Source organism: Choloepus didactylus, chromosome 4, assembly GCF_015220235.1.
Source record: "Choloepus didactylus isolate mChoDid1 chromosome 4, mChoDid1.pri, whole genome shotgun sequence".
Lineage (NCBI taxonomy): Eukaryota > Metazoa > Chordata > Mammalia > Pilosa > Megalonychidae > Choloepus > Choloepus didactylus.
In genome coordinates, this window is record NC_051310.1 from 109,733,039 (window position 1) to 109,751,410 (window position 18,372).

General features: G+C 40.2%; 1 pseudogene; it reads right to left on the bottom strand.

Moving 5' to 3' along the window:
* The window catches only part of LOC119532763, a 36,828-nt pseudogene extending 20,473 nt beyond the window's left edge, over nucleotides 1-16,355 (bottom strand).
* Nucleotides 16,356-18,372: the final 2,017 nt, after the last annotated feature.

Below are 18,372 nucleotides of genomic sequence, written 5' to 3' on the forward strand. Positions count from 1 at the left end.
ATAAAAAGTATCTGGATTGGAAAGGACGAAATAAGCTGTCCTTACTTGTAGGTCACATGAATGTCCACATAGAAATTCTCATGGAATCTACCAAAATAAAATAAAATAAAATACAAACAAAAAACACACACACACACTCCAAACTCACAAGATTATATTGTATTTCTATATAAAAAAGACAAACATGCAGAAACCAAAATTTAAAACTTAATACTATTCACAATCGTTTCCCTCAAAATGAAATACCCACATATAAGTATAACAAAATATGTACAGGATCTGTGTGCTGAAAATAAAATAGTTTCTCACATCCTTGACTTTCATGGCTTTGACGCTTCAAAATATTACAGGGAAGGTATTTTGTGGAAAGTCAGTCAGATTTGTCTGATGTGTCCTCATGTAGATTCAGGTTTTACATGTTTAGCAGGAATATTACAAAATTGACACTGTGTTCTTGTTGCCTTCTCTCAGGTGGCACACGATTTTGGTTTGTCCCAGTATTGTGATGTTCACCTGATTTTCTGAATAAAGTGGCATCCGTCAGGTTTTTCCAGTGAAATAAAGTAACTCCTTTTAATTTCTTAACTTATTTTTTACTTTATATACAGAAAAATTATCTCCTTTACCACCATCACAATAAAGATACAGAACAGTCCCATCACTCCAGAAAACATCCCCTCATGCTGTCCCTTTGTAGTCAAACCCTTTCCCCATCCCTAAAGTTTGGCCACTGGAAGTCCCTTCAAGTTGGCTTCTACATCCTTTTGACACATCCACCATCATTTTTTGAGCATGTCCTGGCTTTCTGGAACAACAAGATGTCCCAAGCTTACCTTGTACTCTTCATTATTGAGATGTTCCTTCTCCCAGACCCTTTTAGTAGACAGACCAAGGTAGAATGTACGTATGTTTGTATGTGTGTGTGTATGTATGCGTGTACATATAGTATAGTACACACATATATATGGTATATCTCACACACATATATACGTGTATATATCTATATTTACATATATGTATATACCTATATTTCTGTCTCCATGTATTGAAAACCCCGAGTCATACTGATATCTTGAATTCCAGTCCATTATCACGCAGTTAATTCTAGTTTTATCCCTTTCCATGTTTGTAACTCCCTTCTCCGATAGTGAGAAACCTAGTTCTAGTCATCCTTAAAATATGTATAGTTATTTGATTTGTAGCCAATTCTGCATCATTGCCACCATCCACTCCCTTATGCAAAACTCCCATCCAGACTTGGACTTCTCACGTCAGCTAGCCTCCTGCATGAACACCCTCTTCACCTGCTCGGGCTGCAACCCCAAATGCCAGGCTGGCCTTCCACATGGATGCCCTCCTTGCCCTGCATGGGCTCTGAACCCCACTCTGGGCTTCACACACTCCCAGATGGATGCTTTTCTCATCCTGCTCTGGCTCTGACACCCCACAACAGCCCACTTCCCCCACACAGGGACACCCTCCTCATCCTGCTTCTCCTCCAAATCCCCAGGATGGGCCACCTGACTTTTGGGTGCACTCCCTTTGCTGACATCCCTGAAAATGTTCTCCTTACCCTGGACACCCTCCTTACCCCACACTAGGCAGCCCTGCTACGCAATACTGTCCTCATGCTGTTCCGGCTCTGACTTGTGCCTCGGACCACTCTCTTGCATGGTGCCTTCTCATGCTGGCAGGCAGAGAAACCAAAGCAGATCACCTCTGTCCAGTTGGGGCTGGTCTATGTCCAGTGTGCCTGTAGTCCTAGGACCTGGTCTGTTCATGGTCTCAACTGAAGGTGTACCTTGTGAATAGAGATAACCTCATACAGATATAACATCCATGTTCTAAATGTGAATGTTATGCTGTGAAATGTGAGCCACTGGCCAGGACAGACACTAAGTGGGAGAACCGTCCCAAAGAAACAGAGATGAGAAGGTCCTCACCGTGAACTTATCCTTGGGCAGAAACTCTGAAGGGAAAGATTTAAGGTACAAAAAAATTACCAGCTTTAAAACATTTTAATAGGCAGTCCTCACACCAGAAGACATAAAGGAATTAAGTTAACATCTATGTCCCATTACGAACCATCCCAATCATTGCAGGACGGTGTCGTCTAGTGGGCAGGCATGGCCTCTGAGTAGGATGGGGTCTAAATCCCAGATCCACCCACATTCACTAACTATGTGACCTAGGGGAGGTTGTATAACCTACATGGGTTTGTTTTCCCAACTGTAAAGAGAAATTAATGTCTATCTTCCAGGTTTGTTGTGAGAATTAAATGAGACAATGGTACATGGAAACACCTGGCAAATAGTAGTCACAATATCATGACTATTTTCAAGGATGGTTGAAGATTTTATTAATGATAGCTAAAACTATGTGAATACTGTGTTTGGGTTATCTGTTCCACATACAGAATATTCTCATTTTTCCTCAATGGCTGGCAAATAATTCAATAGTCCCTTGGGGTAAGAATGGCCATATGCAACATACACATATTAACAGTTTTCTTAAACATGAAATGATAAGGATTAAGAAGAGACTTGAGGATTTTCCTGGCTGAATCTCTTCATTTCACAGATGAGGAATCCAAGGCCTAGGAGGTGAGGTGCCTGCTCAAGGTCACCTCACTGGATACCCGCCTAGCCAGACTGACATGTGGGGACCCAGTCTCAGGATTTCCTCCCACTGTGTTCCACCGCTCACAACTGGCACTTGGAGGCCTAGTCTCATAACTGGCACTTTGTTTCCTTCTGTCTCATTTTAATGGCCAAGCAAGTCACAAGAGCAGCCCAGATTCAAGGCTGGGGAAATGGACCCCACCTCCTTGGGGAAGAAGCTACAAAGTCACGTTGCAAAGGTCATGGATCCACAAAAGGATGAAGAATTGAGGACATTTTTGCAACTGATATAACAAAAGTTAAATGTCTTCCATGGTCCTAATCTATCCTCTGGACAAAAGTAACTATGGGTTTCACACAACAAGCATTATGCATGCCTTTTGACTTTCTAGTCGTCTCCTGTATAAACTGTGGAGAAGCCTTGGGAACACAGCTCAGTGAGTGCCTACTTAGTCTTTTGTGAGCTCAGCACTGGGTAGGGTGCTAAGGATCTGCAGGAATCAATGACCTGGCCCTGCAGACTCCAGAGTAAGATAACCCACATGGCGACAGTCATGAGACAGTGAATGGCGGTGATTGGCAAATGACCCAACTTGGGCAGGAGGAAGTCGAGCCGCCTGAAAACAGACAACAGCACCTGAAAGGAGATAACATTTACTCCAAACAGGGAAAGATGGATAGGACTTAACCAGCCAGAGTGAGGGAGGGGAGAATGTATTACCTATGGGAAATAGTACTACAGAAAGTGCAAAATCAGTGAGTGAGTCTGAGTTGCTAGGGGAAGGTAAACGGCATTCAAGGTAGAGCGACAGGGAGAAGACAGATAATAGAAACCTTCCATCCAGGATGGCTGGGACATACGAGTTGCTGGAGTTGTTGCCAGGTGAGTGTCTGTGAGGCAGGAAAGAGGAAAAAAGACAAATCTGCTGATACCTGTGAGGTGGGGCTAGAGAACTTCAGAAGCAGAGAGACCAGTGAGAAGCTTCTCTACCATCCAGTGTGGGAGCCAAAGGGTTTGGGTTAAGGTCTGGGCAGTGGGAAATCTAAAAAGAAAAATGCAAAGGCTGGTTTGAAGGAAGAATTGACAGGATGTGGAAACTTTATGTTTCTTGCATTCTGAAACTGAAGGCAAACTATAAATACTATGAGCTAATCCATAGTTAATGATTTTGAACAATGTAAAACTGGAGGTTCTTTTCTTCTAGTTATCTCCACTCTTTTACCCTAAAGGCAACTACGTTAAGCACTTGTTGGTACACAAACAAAATTTTTCAGGTTATTTTGTCTTCTCTGAAAAACTTCCAGAGCAAAAGTAGATAAAAAATATACATGAGCAAAGTTCACTCTTGAAATCTTTGTATTTGTTACTGTTCAGCTATAGCACTTAAAGCTAATTCTATTTCAATCTAATATTTATATTCTAGACTCATGCTGTCCAATATTTAAGTCACTATGAAGTACCTGAAATGTGGCTACTCCAAATTGAGATGTGCTGAAAGTGTAAAATATATACAGGATTTCAAAGACTTAGAGAAAAAGAATGTAAAATATCTCTTTAATAATTTTTATATTGATTATTTGTTGAAATGATAATGTTTTGGATATACTGGATGAAATAAAATATACAACTAAATTGATTTTACCTTTTTCTTTTTTCTTTTTCAAAGTGGCTACTAGAAAATTTGAAATTACATATGGGACTAATATTTGTGTCTCACCTTATATTTCTATTGGGAGTGCCATTCTAAATGCTGCATTTTGGCCAGAAATGTGTTATGGTGTGATCCACACTGCAGTTAATAACTTTAACAAGTGGAGAGATTTTGCATGCCCAATGAAAGGAAAAGTTGTTTCATGCATTTCTATTTTCTTACCAGGCTAAATCTGTGCCTGAGTGATAAATCATTAGAATATCTTGAAGCACATGACATATTATTTGCTTTCGAAGACAGGCATTTATGTGATTATCATTTTTTTCCAAGAGGGGAAGAAACACAGCAGGAAATTGCAATAAAATTTTCCATTTATTAAAAATTTTTAATAAATATTTTAGATCATCACCAAAGCATGCTATATCTGCATTGTGTCAGCATTATTTACAAAATCTAAATGCAGCTAGCAATAGGAGTTTACTGTTGTGTTTTGTTGTTGTTGTTGCTTAATTGTCTTTAATCTTCAGGAGTCCCTTTACTGCCGATGATTCTTTTTTTCTAAGACATTTACTCTTTGAAGAATTTTGGCTAATTGCCTTGTAGAATACCATACATGAATTCCTTTAACTTACCCCATGATCCCCTGAATTTTTGGAAAAGGGAGGTCGGGTTTGGAGAAGCTTGATTATCTTTAGGCCACATATTTAGTAAGAATACTTAATGGGTGATGTTGTGTACTTCATATAGCATCACATTAGGAAGCACAATATCAAGTTTTTCTGTAATTAATGATGCTAAATATGATCACCTATTTAAGGTGGTCATTACCAGACTTCTCCATTGCAAAGGTATATATTTCTATTTGCAATTAAATTAATAAGTAATCTGTTTGGGGAATATTTGGGTTCATAAAACATCTTTCACCTAATAGTTGTAGCATCCATTGCCAAGCCTTGCCTGAATCAATTATTTCATTAAGAGTTGCAAAATGGTGATTTTCTAATTCTATAATTCTTTTTATATCTAGTAGCTGGCACTCTTCTGTAAAGAATCACTTTTTTATCTTTTTCTCTCTTGTTTATGGATTTTAATTTACTCAGTATATTACAATCAATTGCAGTAGTTATTCTTTTTGATGCTCAAGTTGTCCCAAATTTGGTCAGTGTCCTTTAGACATGTCCCCTCATTCTTTGAGTACTTCCTTGTCTCAGGCACAATGAACTGTCCCAGGCTCACCTTGTACTTTCTTTGCTTCAGACTGGATCCCATTTAGTGAAGAAATATATTTAGAAGCCATGATCTGGACACCAATTGAACTCAGTGCTAATAGGATTACTCAGTAATCATTTTTTTTATTAAATTCAGTTTTGCTAAAATACATTCACACACCATACAATCATCCATGGTATACAATCCACTGTCCACAGTATGATAACATAGTTATGTGTTCATCACCACAATCTATCTCTGAACATTTTCCTTACATCAGAAAGAACCAGAACAAGAATAAAAAAATAAAAGTGAAAAAAGAACACCCAAATCATCCCCCCCATCCCACCTCATTTGTCCTTTAGTTTTTATCCCCATTTTTCTACTCATCCATACACTAGATAAAGGGGGTGTGATCCACAAGGTCTTCACAATCACACTGTCACCCCTTGTAATCTACATTATTATATAATTGTCTTCAGGAGTCCAGACTGCTGGGTTGGAGTTTGGTAGTTTTAGGTATTTACTTCTAGCTATTCCAATACATTAAAACCTAAGACGTGTTATCTATATAGTGCATAAGAATGTCCACCAGAGTGACCTCTCGACTCCATTTGAAATCTCTCAGCCACTGAAACTATTTCATCTCATTTTGCATCCCCCTTTTGTCAGTAACCATTTTTTAAAAAAGAATTTAAATATAATTCAATTATAAAAACAAAAAGCAAAACACTTCACCCTTTAAAAGCGTGCAATTCAATGGTCTTTAGTATGTTCTCAGAGTTGTGTGACCATCACCAGTACCTAATTCCAGAACATTTTCATCACCCCAAATAAAAATCTGCATCCATTAGCAATCACCTCCCATTCCCTCCTCTCCCCAGCCCCTGGCAACCACTAATCTACTTTCTGTCTCTCTTGCCTATCCTAGGCATTCCATAGGAGTGGAATCCCATGCTATGTGGCCTTCTGTGTCTTTTACCTAGTATAATATGTTCAAGGTTTATCCATGTATTAGTATGTATCAGTACCTACTTTTTAATTGCAAAGAGTATTCCATTGAATGGACATATCACATTTTTTTTATCCATTCATCAGTTGCATTTTTATCCATTCATCAGTTGGATTGTTTCCATTTTTTGGTGATTTGTTTCCATTTTTTGGTGATTATGAATAATGCTTCATGTACAAGTTTTTATGTGAACATATGTTTTCAGTTTGGGAGAGTATGTAGCTAAGAGTGGAACTGCTGGGTCCAATGGTCTATGTTTAACTTTTTGAGGAATTGTCAAACTGTTTTCCATGCCAAGTGCACCATTTTACATTCCCATCAGCAATGTAACACATTTATTTTGTTTTGATTTGCAAATTTGTATTCACATAAACTGCGGATGCCAGACATGAAAAACGAAACGATTTTAGCAACGAAATATATAGCACAATGTCTGATATGTATAATCCAGATTATTTTGCTACTGAACCCTAACACCTGTGGCCTCCTGACTACTTACCTGGCTCTGACAGGTAGGGACCCGGTGAAACTCAGACCCGCATGTTCTTTTGGATAGTCTGTTGTAGCGCTCGGCATCACTCTCGCGCCTGCGCAATTCCAAGCAGCAGGAAACTACATTTCCCAGAATCCACCCGCTTTCCAGGTTAGGCCGGTGCGAGGAACTTGGGGGAAATTCAGAAGGCGAAGGGAAGAGGAAGGTATTACTCTCCAGAGCTGGTGACCGCCGGACGCTGAACAGATGTTTTGTCCAGGCTTTCCAGCAAGCTTTCAAGAGCCATCCGCTTCAGTCTGAGACCTTCCGCGCTCACTGCTCCCACTTTCACCACAGCTGCCTTGAGCTCGCCCCCCTCTGCTCTTTCAATGATCCTGTGAGCCCCTGATTCTATATATATATATATTTTTATCTTCATTTTATTGAGATATATTCACATACCACGCAGTCATACAAAACAAATCGTACATTCGATTGTTCACAGTACCATTACATAGTTGTACATTCATCACCTAAATCAATCCCTGACACTTTCATTAGCACACACACAAAAATAACAAGAATAATAATTAAAGTGAAAAAGAGCAATTGAAGTAAACAAGAACACTGGGTACCTTTGTCTGTTTGTTTGTTTGTTTCCTTCCCCTATTTTTCTACTCATCCATCCATAAACTAGACAAAGTGGAGTGTGGTCCTTATGGCTTTCCCAATCCCATTGTCACCCCTCATAAGCTACATTTTTATACAATTGTCTTCGAGATTCATGGGTTCTGGGTTGTAGTTTGATAGTTTCAGGTATCCACCACCAGCTACCCCAATTCTTTAGAACCTAAAAAGGGTTGTCTAAATTGTGCGTAAGAGTGCCCACCAGAGTGACCTCTCGGCTCCTTTTGGAATCTCTCTGCCACTGAAGCTTATTTCATTTCCTTTCACATCCCCCTTTTGGTCAAGAAGATGTTCTCCGGCCCACGATGCCAGGTCTACATTCCTCCCCGGGAGTCATATTCCACGTTGCCAGGGAGATTCACTCCCCTGGGTGTCTGATCCCACGTAGGGGGGAGGGCAGTGATTTCACCTTTCAAGTTGGCTTAGCTAGAGAGAGAGGGCCACATCTGAGCAACAAAGAGGCATTCGGGAGGAGGCTCTTAGGCACAATTCTAGGGAGGCCTAGACTCTCCTTTGCAGCAACCGTCTTCCCAAGGGTAAAACCTGTGGTAGAGGGCTCAACCCATCAAACCAGCAGTCCCCTATGTCTGTGGTCATCTTAGCAACCATTGAGGTGGGGTAGGCCAATACCCCTGCATTCTCCACAGGCTCCTCAAGGGGGCACTACATATTTTTTTCCTCGTTTTTTTTTTTTTTTCTTTCTTTCTTTTTTTAACCTTTTTTTCCTTTTTAAATCAACTGTATGGGAAAAAAAAATTAAAAAACAAAAACAAAAACAAAAAAACATACAATAAAAGAACATTTCAAGGAGACCATAACAAGAGAGTAAGAAAAAGACAACTAACCTAAGATAACTGCTTTACTTCCAACCTGTTCCTACTTTACCCCAAGAAAGTTACATAATATAGCAACATTTCTGTGAACTTGCTCCTCCTATATCTATCAGAAATTAACAGACCATAGTCATTCCTGGGCATCCCCAGAACGTTAAATAGCTTATCTATTCTTCTTGGATTATTGTTTCCCCTTCCTTAATTGCTCTCTATTGCTAGTTCCCCTACATTCTACATTATAAACCATTTGTTTTACATTTTTCAAAGTTCACATTAGTGGTAGCATATAATATTTCTCTTTTTGTGCCTGGCTTATTTCGCTCAACATTATGTCTTCAAGGTTCATCCATAATGTCATATGTTTCACAAGGTTGTTCCTTCTTACTGCCGTGTAGTATTCCATCGTGTGTATATACCACATTTTATTTATCCACTCATCTGTTGAAGGATATTTGGGTTGTTTCCATCACTTGGCAATTGTGAATAATGCTGCTATGAACATCGGCGTGCAGATGTCTGTTCGTGTCACCGCTTTCCGATCTTCCGGGTATATACCGAGAAGAGCAATCGCTGTATCGAATGGTAACTCTATATCTAGTTTTCTAAGGAACTGCCAGACTGACTTCCAGAGTGCCTGAACCATTATACAGTCCCACCAACAATGAATAAGAGTTCCAATTTCTCCACATCCCCTCCAGCATTTGTAGTTTCCTGTTTGTTTAATGGCAGCCACTGTAATAGGTGTTAGATGGTATCTCATTGTGGTCTTAATTTGCATCTCCCTAATAGCTAGTGAAGCTGAACATTTTTTCATGTGTTTCTTGGCCATTTGTATTTCCTCTTCAGAGAACTGTCTTTTCATATCTTTTGCCCATTTTATAATTGGGCTCTCTGTCCTACATTGAGTTGTAGGATTTCTTTATATATGCAAGATATCAGTCTTTTGTCAGATACATGGTTTCCAAAAATTTTTTCCCATTGAGTTGGCTGCCTCTTTACATTTTTGAGAAATTCCTTTGAGGTGCAGAAACTTCTAAGCTTGAGGAGTTCCCATTCATCTATTTTTTCTTTTGTTGCTTGTGCTTTGGGTGTAAAGTCTAGGAAGTGGCCGCCTAATACAAGGTCTTGAAGATGTTTTCCTACATTATCTTCTAGGAGTATTATGGTACTTTCTTTTATATTCAGATCTTTTGTCCATTTTGAGTTAATTTTTGTGTAGGGTGTGAGGTAGGGGTCCTCTTTCATTCTTTTGGATATGGATATCCAACTCTCCCAGCCCCATTTGTTGAATAGACCATTATGACTCAGTTCAGTGACTTTGGGGGCCTTATCAAAGATCAGTCGGCCATAGATCTGAGGGTCTATCTCTGAATTCTCAATTTGATTCCATTGATCTATATGTCTATCTTTGTGCCAGTACCATGCTGTTTCGGCAACTGTGGCTTTATAACAAGCTTCAAAGTCAGGGAGTGTAAGTCCTCCCACTTACACTCTTTAGTTCATCTTTAGTTCTTTGAGTAGCTGCTCTAGGTGCTGTGTCTCTTCTGACCTTTTGATTTGGGTGCTTGGGCTTGGGTTATCCATATCGTCTGGTTTTTTCATATGCTTTATAATTTTCTGTTGTTTTTGGCCTCTTGGCATTTGCTGAACTTGATAGGGTTCTTTTAGGATTTGTAGACCAATTGAAGTCCTTATCTCTAATTTATCAGATCTACAGCTTCGTGGAGTACACTTTCTCTAACTAACCCACAGGTGGCAGCATCCACGAGCCACCTGTTCTCCACAAGCCAGTTCTCCCCTTCTTAGCCTTTGTGGTGAGTGGGGGAGTGAGTCTTGTGGGGTCCAATTGGTGTACCAAGCTTGCGTGTGTATTTGGTGTTGCCCACCCTGTATATGGGGCGTGTTTCTGGGTAGTCAGGTAGGGGGGTGGCTCTAACAATCAAATCTCCCTGGTGATCCTGAAGTTTTAAAGCTGCTGCAATAGTCTAATCCTTCAGTTCAGTCCTGCCACAGTTTGTCTCTGCCACTGACCCACAAGTCCTTGGTATTGGCGTATGGCTCCTGAGACTTGCAAGTGGGCCCCTCTTCCAGGCCGTGCACCCCCTGGTCCTCTGTTGAGGGATGACTGTGCTATGTCACAGGTGAGTGCCATCCCCCCAGGGTGGTTCTGGGCTGCTGGGCTGTGTAGGGAGGCTCCCAGTCTGCTGAAATGATGGCTGAATGGGGCTTTGTTAATTCACACTACTCCACCTTCCCAACTCTGGGACAACCAGCTGAGGGTGCAGGGAAGGCTAATGTCCATGCCCAGTTTTGTGGAGTGTGCCTGTTATTTGAAGCACTTCCGTCACACTGGGTTTTGTGGGGCAGCTCTGGGCTATGGGGCTGGCAATGGGCAGGAGTGTTTCCTGTCCACCAGGATGATGGCTGTGAGTGGACACCCCCCTTTTCTTGAGAAGTTGTGGTGTTTAGTGAATTTTCTCAGCCACTGGAGTATTGCCTTTTGTCTCAGAGCTCCTCTTATTTCTGCTCTTGTCTTGACCTGCCCAAACTGCAAGTCTTTGAAGCTTTCTGTACTGGGCTTCTTAGAGTAATTGTTTTAGAAAAAGAAAAAAGGATTAAAAAAAAAAAAAAGGGCCCTCCTCACAGATCTAATGGGTTATTGAAATGCTAAGAGACAAACAATTAGGGCCATTAAGGAAAGGTCCACAGGGCAGAGAGATCAGCTTTTCTTTGGGATTTGCATATGAGCCTGAGGGCCTGAGCTCTGCCCTTCCCCTTTCTATGTTCACCAGAACTCCAAAAATCCTCCGCTTTTATTTTGGAGTTTTTCATGCTGTTTTTTTCTATGTCTGTCTCCTCTCTGCTGTGCTGGCTGCTCTCAGATTCTCTGGTGTCTGGTCTCAGTCTATGTATGGTTGGAGTTTGGATCAGTAGAATGAGTTTCCAATAAGGGCTGCCACTGCAGTTCTCCCTTCTCCTTCCCGGAGCTGACAGCCCCTCCTCCCACGGGACTGAGCCTGGCAGGGAGGGGTGCGGGTCCCCTGGCCACAAAAACTTACAGATTTCGCTGATCTCAGCAGTTCCACATTTTCGTGAGTGTTGTATGAAGTATGCCCAAAGTCAGATTGCTCTGTGGTGTCCAGTCCACGCAGTTCCTGGCTTTCTACCTACTTTCCTGGAGGAGTAACTAAAACATACAGCTCACCAGTCCGCCATCTTGCCCCACCTCCTCCCTGATTCTATATTAAACGCTTTATAACCAGAACACATAGAGTGGCTTCTGTTTTCCTGAACTAAGCTTGAATAATGCACATGTATTTGGGTGAGTGGGGGCACCATTTAATATTTACTATATTTAAAATACAATAAAGGAGGGAAAAATGTGGTGTGTCTAAAAGCATATAGTGTTTTTTCACTATCTGGAATTTTCTGTTTTAGCAGCCAAACTGCCTGCCTGGCTATCCTGACTTCATCACCAGCATTAAAAAAAGAAGAAGAAAAGAAGGAGAAGAAGGAGAAGGAGAAGAAGAAGAGAAGGAGAAAGAAAAAACAAAGAAAAAGAAAAATGGAAACATGTCATTAAAAACTCTTAGCAAATACCATTTAATAGTAGAATAATCCATGGAATGGATACACCTTAATTAATTAATTATTCCCATAATGTTGACATTTTGGATTTTAAAAATCATTTTGCCTATTATGAATACTCCTGAAAAGAGCGACTTTTGTGATTATTTCCTTTAGAGAGATTCCAAAAAGTGATATTTGAGGTTGAAAGAATATAAACATATTAAGTTATTGATACATATTGCTAGATTGGTAAATGTAGCCATTTACATTCCCACTTATTATAAATACAATTTTGTCTTGCAACTCCATGATTGCCATCAAATGCTATCATGTTCACTAATTTGGTAGAAAAAATTCAGGATTACTTTTTTTTTAACTTAAATTTTTATTACACAAGGTTTGTCACATAATTGGATATTTCTCTACTTTGTACATAGCTTTTCTTACTCTCCTCAGAAAGGCTGTTTCTTAACTTCTCATGTAGTGATGGCAAGCACTAAAATCCTGATTTTAACAGAATCAGTAAAAATGCCTCAGTGATATAACTTGAAAGCAGTACACCAGTACATGGATCTTGTACCCATTATCAAAAATGTACAAATGTCTTTTAATTCAAAAATACAAAATAAGTTTTCTGTAGGCATGAACAATGACAGCAGTAAACCATTATATATCGTCAACTGAAACTAGTAACTGATGGTTAAAGTGATTTTCTTACATCAGCCAGCCTTTTCTGTCATTTTCTTCAAATGACTTTCTTAAGCTATTTGTGAAAAACACTGCCTTGAGCTTCCTATCACAGTTCATTAATTATGGTAAAGCCCTATTCTAGAAATTAGAACATGCTACCTCCCATACTACCCATTCCACCCATTCGGCCCACTGCAGGGTCCTTGTCTTCTTTAGGAATTTCTATGACTACTACTTCTGTGGTACAGAAATTATTAAAAGAATACTCAAAATTCCTGCTTGAAGATTTTGTGAATATTGTGAAAAAAGAAATCATTGATCCAGCTAAGGTTGTAAGAACTGCTTTATTGGATGCTGCTGGAATTTTCTGTTCTAGCAGCCAAACTGTCTGCCTGGCTATCCTGACTTCATCTATATCAATTTTTTGATCTTCATTAGTTGGAGTTAGTGAGTCCAAGGTTGGAATGCATTGAAGCAGAGCTCAACCACCTCCCAGAACGCCTTCTTCAAGAGCAGCTCGTATAGCATTGAGTGCATCTGTAACTCTGTCTTTCTTTTCATTCACTTCCACATCACTTATTCCACCAACCTTCAGCACAGCTATTCCATCTGAAAGTTTTGCTAGATGTTCATTTAGTTTTTCCTTGTCATATTCACTAGTTGTGACATCTAACTGCTGAATGATTTCTTGAATATGTTTTTCAATTTGAGTCTTGTCACATTTTCCTTTCAAGAGCATGGCATCAACTCCATTAGTGGGTATATACTTGGAAGAACTGAGAGCAGGACACGAATGGACATTTGCACACTGGTGTTTATGGTGGTAGTATTCACAATTTGCAATAGATGGAGGTACATCGAATGGTGAACCAAATGGTGAACTGTGGTGTATATATATATATATACACACATACAATGGAATATTGAGTGGCTGCAAGAAGAAATGAAGTTGTCAGGTATGCAACATGCAACAAGGTAAATGGACCTTGAGGACAGTATGTTTTGAAATAAGCCAGAAATGAAAAGATGATATTATAATGCCTCACTAACATGGACTATAATGTACAAAGTCTGAGAATTGGATCTGGGAGCATAGGTTATGAGGGAAAGGCTTATTGTAATGGTTCCTAGACTGTAAGCTCTTATAGCAGTCACAACTATTCCTGAGTTGTAATGGTTATTTCTAAATTCTGAGATGCTGAGTTCTTGTGTATAACCTGGTTGGTCTCTAGAATTTCAGGCATCTGTATGACACCTGAGACTCAGAGCTAGAGTTCGGTAGCTATGAATTTCAACATTACCCCATACAGCAAATGTTAAAGAAGCTGAAAAAGAGATGAGACTTCAATTAGAGATATGAACGAAATGGCCTTGGTTAAGAATAAGATAAATCAGACTAATCATACTAAAGAGTAAAGGATGATACTGATTGTGTTTTAAAACTTCAATTTCTGTGACAGACCAAAAGTAGAGATGTTTATTTGGTCGAAAATCTTTATTTTCTGTAGCATACTATATAATTTAACTTGTATGGTCAGTTTATTCAAACATCATAATTACATGGAAGCTTGTATAGGGAGTGAGATTGGGTTGGTTTGTACAGGTTAGTGTGAAGCCAAAATACATCCCAGAGTAATTTGAGCAGAGGACAAAAAAGTATTTGAAAAGCCCCCTGAGGGACTGGGAAAAGAATATGGAAATATTACATTTATCCACCTGAGGAGTTCCTTATATTCTTGCAAACATTGGGGACTACCAATTTAGTAGGCCAAGATCTTGATCTTGGAGCTTTCCCTTATGAAGCCTGGTCCTGCAAAGGAGAGACTAAGCCTACTTATAATTGTGCCTTTGTCACCCCCAGAGAAACTTTTTTGTTGTTCAGATGTGGCCTCTCTCTCTCAGCCAACTTGGCAGGTGGACTAGCTGCCCTCCCCACTATGTGGGACATGACTCCCAGGGGTGTAACTCTTCCTGGCAACATGGTATGAGTCTGGTCCTGGTATTGTGCTATTGAGAAAATCTTCTGGACCAAAAGAGGGAAGAGAAATGAAACAAAGTAAAGTTTCAGTGGCTGAGAGATTTCAAATGGAGTCAAGAGGTCATTCTGGAGGTTATTCTTATGCATTATGTATATCTCTTTTTAGTTTTTAGTGTATTAGAATAGCTAGAAGGAAATACCTGAAACTGTTGAACTACAAACCAGCAGCCTTGATTCTTGAAAACAAGTGTATAATTATATAACTTATACTGTTTAAACATGTGATTGTGAAAACATTGTGGCTCACATTCCCTTTATCCAGTGTATGGACAGATGAGTAGAAAAATGGGAACAAAAAAGTAAATGAATAATAGAAGAAGGGGGATGGGATATTTGGGGTATTTTTAAATTTATTTTTATTCTTATTCATATTTTAATTTTTATTATTTTTTGAAGTAATGACAATGTTCAAAAATTGAATGTGATGAATGCACAACTATATGATGGTACTGTGAACAACTGATTGTACACTTTGGATGATTGTATGGTATGTGACTATATCTCAATAAAATTACAAGGAAAAAAAAAAAGAGCATGGCATTATCTTTGGGCACTATGACCTCTCCAACTTTTCCCAAATCATGAGGCTGAACATCTTCAAGGTTTAGAATCAACCCCTCTTCTCCAAACACTGCACCACTAGAACAATAAAAAACACATCTTTAAGCCGGTTCTTCCTATTGTCAACAAAACCTGGAGCTTTGACTGCTACAACCTGAGGGCCAACTTTCAGCCTATTCAAAACAAGTGTACTTAGAGCTTCTTCATCAACTTCTTCAGCAATTATGACCAAGGGCTTCTGGTGAGCATTGGCAATTTCAAGAGCAGGTACAATGGATTGGATGCTAGGAATTTTCTTTTCATGCAAAAAAACCTAGGCATCCTGGAATTCACATTTCTGACCTTTTGATGTATTAATAAAGTATGGAGAACTATAACCCCAATGAAACTTCATGCCTTCAATAATTTCTCATTCATCATTCAATGTTTTCCCATCCTTTACCCTTTCTTCCAACCTTTTTCATTGCATCAGAAATGATGTTGCCAATTTCTTTGTCTCCACTTGCAGCAATTATAGCAACCTGAGCAATTTCTTCAGGGACATCACAGGTTTCCACTGCTTCTTAAATTCAGCAATTATAGTCTCAACAACTAACATCACACCTCTCCAGATTTCCACCAGATTGGCACATTTGCTAGTATTCTCCAAGCCACTGTACTAGTAGCCGTAGTGATGCCATCCCCAGCCTCTTTGTTTGTGTTATCGGCAACAGCCTTTAAAGTTTAGCGCCAATATTTTTATATTTACCTTTCAAGTCTACTGACTTTGCATGGGTCACATCATCTTTTGTTACTTTGGGACTTCCCCAACTCACGTCAATAATCATAGTTCTTCCCTTTGGCCCCATAGCAAGGGCTCCCGCATCAGCTAAAAGGTCTGTACCTTGAAGCGTTAAGGTTCGGGCATCTGTACCGAATTTTACTTCTTTGGCAGAAGCCCGAGTGAGACGAGGGGCCAATGCCCTGGACACTGGCCTCACCTGGCGAAGGACTGGGGGTAATGGAAGCATTTCCACGGCGTGGTGGTCAGGCGTGCAGGCGGAGAGGCAGGCTGTCAGCAGCGATTTTAATTCACCTATTGATTAGCCAGTTGTGTTCTCTCTTTCCCTCTTTCCCTCCCTCCCTTCCTTTTCTTCTTTTCTTCTCCTTTTCTCCCTCCCTGTTTTTTCTTCTCCCTTTCTTTTCTCCTCCCTTCCTTCCTATAATTCAATTTTTTTGCTTATAAAACTGTCAAATATTATGTTTTTGTAATTTTCCCCTCCAACTTCCTGTTGTATTTGTTTTTACATTTTATTATATATTCTAATATGTTTATGTAGTAAAATCCATGGCTACATTCCTTTACAGATCCTGACATTGTTTTTAAATGTAGAAAGTTTCTTTGTTATTCAAAAATCAGAAAAAGATTAACCTTTATTTTTGATTATGGCTTGATTTATACCTTGATACCGTCATTATATTTTAAGATCTTAAACATGACTTTTTAATAATTAAGACATGCTTGTTGAAAAAAGTCCAAATCAACAGAAATACATAATGTGGAAAGTGAAAGAATCCTACCCATTAGAGATAACCACTGCTGATGAATAAAAAAAATTAGCTTTTTAAATTGAGGTATAATTTAAAAATAATATGCATGGATTTCAAGTGTATGGATTTGATGAGTTTTGTCAAAATATATACAATCAGGAGGCGGGGCAAGATGGCAGACTGGTGAGCTGTATGTTTTAGTTACTCCTCCAGGAAAGTAGGTAAAAAGCCAGGAACTGCATGGACTGGACACCACAGAGCAATCTGTCTTTGGGCATACTTCATACAACACTCATGAAAACGTGGAACTGCTGAGATCAGCGAAATCTGTAAGTTTTTGCGGCCAGGGGACCCGCGCCCCTCCCTGCCAGGCTCAGTCCCGGGGGAGGAGGGGCTGTCAGCTCCAGGAAGGAGAAGGGAGAATTGCAGTGGCTGCTCTTATCGGAAACTCATTCTACTGATTCAAACTCCAACCATAGATAGACTGAGGCCAGACACCAGAGACTCTGAGAGCAGCCAGCCCAGCAGAGAGGAGACAGGCATAGAAAAAAAACAACACGAAAAACTCCAAAATAAAAGCAGAGGATTTTTGGAGTTCTGGTGAACACAGAAAGGGGAAGGGCGGAGATCAGGCCTTGAGGCGCATATGCAAATCCCGAAGCAAGGCTGATCTCTCTGCCCTGGGCACCTTTCCTTAATGGCCCTGGTTGCTTTGTCTATTAGCATTTCAATAACCCATTAGATCTCTGAGGAGGGCCGTTTTTTTTTTTTGTTTTTTTTTTTAAATCCTTTTTGCTTTTTCTAAAACAATTACTCTAAGAAGCTCAATACAGAAAGCTTCAAAGAATTGAAATTTGGGCACGTCAAGTCAAGAGCAGAACTAAGAGAGCTCTGAGACAAAAGGCAATAATCCAGTGGCTGAGAAAATTCACTAAACAACACAACTTCCCAAGAAAAGGGGGGTGTCCGCTCACAGCCACCATCCTGGTGGACAGGAAACACTCCTGCCCATCGCCAGCCCCATAGCCCAGAGCTGCCCCAGACAACCCAGTGTGACGGAAGTGCTTCAAATAACAGGCACACACCACAAAACTGGGCGTGGACATTAGCCTTCCCTGCAACCTCAGCTGAATGTCCCAGAGCTGGGAAGGGGGAGCAGTGTGAATTAACAGAGCCCCATTCAGCCATCATTTGAGCAGACGGGGAGCCTCCCAACACAGCCCAGCAGCCCAGAACTGCCCTGGGGGGACGGCACTCACCTGTGACATAGCACAGTCATCCCTCAACAGAGGACCCGGGGTGCACAGCCTGGAAGAGGGGCCCACTTGCAAGTCTCAGGAGCCATACGCCAATACCAAAGACTTGTGGGTCAGTGGCAGAGACAAACTGTGGCAGGACTGAACTGAAGGATTAGACTATTGCAGTAGCTTTAAAACTCTAGGATCATCAGGGAGATTTGATTGTTAGGGCCACCCCCCCTCCCCGACTGCCCAGAAA